This window comes from Medicago sativa, chromosome 7, assembly GCF_051527215.1.
Source record: "Medicago sativa cultivar Bolivia chromosome 7, Bolivia_mono, whole genome shotgun sequence".
NCBI classification, from domain to species: Eukaryota; Viridiplantae; Streptophyta; class Magnoliopsida; order Fabales; family Fabaceae; genus Medicago; species Medicago sativa.
In genome coordinates, this window is record NC_140755.1 from 85,645,852 (window position 1) to 85,650,485 (window position 4,634).

Consider the following 4,634-nt stretch of genomic DNA (forward strand, 5'->3'; position numbering starts at 1 on the left):
ATCTATTTTGTAGAGGCTAATAAGTGTGTATTATGTAATGGAGTATATATAATTACACATATACGGGGCGGTACGGTATGCCTAACCTATTTAATAAACGAGTTAGGTCGAACTAGACTTTAAGTAGGTCGGATCATAGGTCTCGACGGACGGTCCGACCTATTCCCACCCTAATAACGCATCATTTGTTAAGCTTAACGACGTGTAAAAACCAACTGTTAAACAATGCAAAACTCAAACCCAACCAAATCAAATGTCGTGTAAAAATAACCTAATGACGCATCATTCGTTTACTTGGGGATCATCATGATTCACACAATTGGTGGGAATGTTGTACTAGAAATACCTTAAACTGTTTAATGATATTCAAATAAGGTCGTAATTTGTATTTGAGTATAGTACCTCTTATACAACATTAATGTAATTTTTTGTTATAATTTATTGTACAAATTCATTTGTCTTAGCAGGACCCAATAAATTTTGATTCCAGCTACAAGAAAGAACCCACGGAGAAAGCAATATCAAAACATGAAAAGGTTTATTGGCATTGAATGTAACTTGTGTGAGTACTATGAATGTGACGTATTAGTGTTAAGGACACAAGCAAAGCAATCAAGCATTGATTAAATCAATATATGAATATGGTTAAAGCCAGAAATTGTGGCACTGGGTAACCCACTGACTTGATCCACTCCTGACCTCATCCATTGCCAAATGAAAAAGCAATATATGGCACAACCATAGAGAATGTACTATAGTAATGCTTTTGTTCTTCTTTTCTATCGATATTCAAAAATGCAAAGATCACCATCCAATCACATAAGCCAGAGCTCTTTATGTTTCTGTTAGGTCTTCATCATATCAAGGCCAACTCTATCATAGTATCTAAATACTCATCATCCATTTTTGCTTCACCCAAAAAGATGCAGATTTCTTGCAATTAAAGAAAGCGAGAGCACGCATGAAAAGATTTTTCTATATTTGTTTTAAGGAATGAGGACCAAAACAAGATTAAAATTAAGTCAAAATGTTTAGAGGTAGTACTTGGTTAATGTTTGTACACAAAATGCTTTATCATTTTGCTTAAGGTGCACAAATGATTAAATTTGTGTACCAATACACAAATGCTTATTGTGCCATTGATTCAAGAGTTTAAAATTCAATGGCTTAGATTTAAAAAAGACAACTCACTAATGAGTAGTGAGTCTTTAAGGAAATGAAAATTGCATTTATATATATTCATAAAAAATATAATGAAATTAAATAATTTAAACTAAAACAATTAGCTGATATTTGATTGGTGTTTGTGTTAAACTCTATTTTCTTACATATTAACAATTCAAGACCTTTCGGAAAATAATTTAACTAAAAACATTATTTTATAAAATAAAATTAATAGACATAACTTAAGAAAAATATAATTAGTGTAATCGTAGTATATGTAGTGTAAATGATTTTCTTTAGTTTTAGTATTTGTATGGTACTCTGTGGAAATTGAAGTCGGATACATACTTTACGATTTATAAACCTAATGTACATTGAGTTGCTCTTGCAAAATCTGGTACATTGAATTTTTAATATCATAGATCTATGGCTAATAATGCACTTGTGTATAGGTACTCAAATTTATCAATTTGTGTACTCTAAGGCTGTGTTTGGATCTAGAGAAAGATAAAGGAAAGAGAGGTGAAGGGAAAGAAAGTTTGTGGAAAGGTTGTCTTTCCACGGTTTGGTTCCTTATAAGTGAGGAAAGAAAGTCTGATTTTAATGGGTCCCACACTCAAAAATCTTTCCACTCCAAGACTCGAAGAAACATGAGGGAAGGTAGGCAATTGTGTAAAATTACAATATGGCCATTGGATTAAAACATATCATCTATGCTATTTTTTTATCTTTTAAATAAATAAGCTTCCCTGAACCGTCACTTGGGTTTAGCATTTTTAATTCTAATTTATAATGTAATATATTTATAAATTACTTGTTTTTTAAAACGTTACTTATTTATATCTATAAATTATTTAAATTATATAAATAAATACTTAAAATATTATATCTATTATGTAGGGATATTTATGTCAATTTACTAACAATATAACTATCTTTGCTTTCACTTTCTTCATACTATCACTCAAACCAAACAACTAAATAATCATCTCACTTTCCATTCACTTTCCTCATACTTTCTTTCCTTTAACAATCTTTCCTCTTACAATCTTTCCTTTCACTTTCTTTGGTGATCCAAACACACCCTAAAAGTCACCTAGTTTAGTAGTATCTTTTCCAATCACCTCAAAGGAATAATATAAATGGATGCCCAATTATAAAGGCCGACTAGGATAATATAAAAGCATAATTAACCTCTTATAAAGTTACATTATGAAACATTATGATGCATTCCCAAAAAGAAGAAGAAATTCATTATGATACATTCCATCATAGTTTTAAAACTTGGACCGGTAATCGACTCGGTAGGGGTATTGGGTCGGCGGAGTCAATGGTCGAACCACTGGGTCACCGGTCGAACCGCATGAAAGAATCGGATTAAATCGAGTTGATCTCGATTGTGTCACTCTGCCTTTATAATGGAAATCTCATATTACATTGTATGATTTTGCTCTCAAAAAAATTATTACACTTATAAAAAGTCAAAAAATTAATATAATTTCACAAGTTCATTTTTTAAATTTAATCCATTGACTATGATACAATCACCAATCAAATACAAAAATTAATTTTAAACACGATACCGATTTTCATAAAAAGAAATTATGCTATTTTTATTCTTAACAACAATATTTACAAGCAAGTGTATTTTTTTGTGTTAAAAATATTTGTATATAATTTTGCAATATATTATTAAACTAAAATTATGAAAAAGATAATTAAAACATTAAATTATGTTTTTTTTAATGTTTAAAAAAAATTGTGGATTACCGTGACCTTTTGTAATTGAATTTAATATAATAAAGAAGAAGTAAACTAGTTCAACAACCGAGAGCATGGTGCGTTGGTGGAGCATTCTACATTTCAAGGTGCCGTTGCCGGTTCGATTCCCACCGAGGCAAAATTGAAATTTTTTTAAAATATAACGGGCGCTTGTTTCTTGAAAAAGTTTCTTGAAAAAAATAAGGTCCAAAGTGTCGACTCGGCGAGGTTTGAAGAGTCCTCCGAGTCACCGGTTTATTCCGGTTCCGGCCGAGTTGCACCGATTCATAGCGAGTCAATAACATAGCCGATCCAATAGATGAACCGAATCGGCTTACCCACCGGTTCACGGTCGAACCGGTTCGACCGGCCGGTCCAATCCGAGTCTGAAAACTATGCATTCCATTTCACTAACCTTACTCACTTTTTTTCTTTTTGGGTACAACCTTACTCACCTTTTTATCTAGTGTTTGCTGAATCACTGTTACCATTACCAACATCTTCTACTCGTGCCACATATGTTTATAGGGATTGGCATTATTTCATTTGTGGAAAAATTTGAGAGGTATATGAATAATATCATTATTAAAACTTATTAATTTTAATGGTGACACACATCATTCACATAAACGTCTCAAACTGTTTTACAATTGAGAGGTCAAGTTATCTATTTACCAATGTTGCTCTTGGTTTCAACTAAAGCATTCTTTTAATGATTAATATAATGTCCTAATGTCATTTTGTTATAACTTATAACACACTTTCTAAATAATCACAATAAAAAATTATTTTTCTTTCATCATCCATTTCTTATATTCTCCCCTTGAATAAACTGGGTCCAAATGTTTGTAATTTGCGCAAAAAGGGTTTATTCTCATTCCCCAGGGAAGCATTTCATTTTGTTTGTTTACTCCCGACAGAAAAATGAATTCAGGAAAGGAAAAAGCACTGAACAAATTTTCCTTTTTGAGTTGAGTTTCCCTTTTTCATTCATATCCTACCTGTTTCAATTTGCATTTCATGTGCAACAAACAAGACAGCATATAAAACTGCAAAAAGGTATTAAAGAGAATCTTTTCAACTTTTTCACCTTCTTTATCTTCCTCCTTTCCCTCTCATCAATTCTCTCTCCCACGCAGCATCAAAAACAAATACTCCCTCCGTCCCAATTTAATTGACCTACTTTGGTTTTTCGCACGATTAAGAAAAATGTATAAATAAAGGAAAAAGTGGAATATATTGTATTGGGAATAATAAAAGTAGTATTATTTAGTGTTATATTGTATTGGGAATGATGAAAGTTGTATTGAAAATTGAAATGAGTCGATTATTTTGGGACACTTTTTTTTAGAAAATGGGTCGGTTATTCGGGACGGATGGAGTACGTATTACAAATTCAAAACCAATCACAAAAGAGAATAGAAAGTTTGAGGAAGAAAACATGTTCTTTCTGTCCCAGTATCGGTTCCTAAACCATGTTTCTTTTTTGCTAAATAGTTCCTAAACCTTTTTGTAAACAAAGCCCTAACACCCCTCATATTTCAAATATAAAAACATTTTTCTAAAAAGCTTTTTAAGCATAGTTTATAAACACAAATTTAGTGTTCTCTCATCTTGTCAGCATCTAGATGATTTGGCCACGTAAGAAAACATATATAGTCAATACGAGCAAACACAAACAAATATTATTATTTTTTGTAGATGAATGA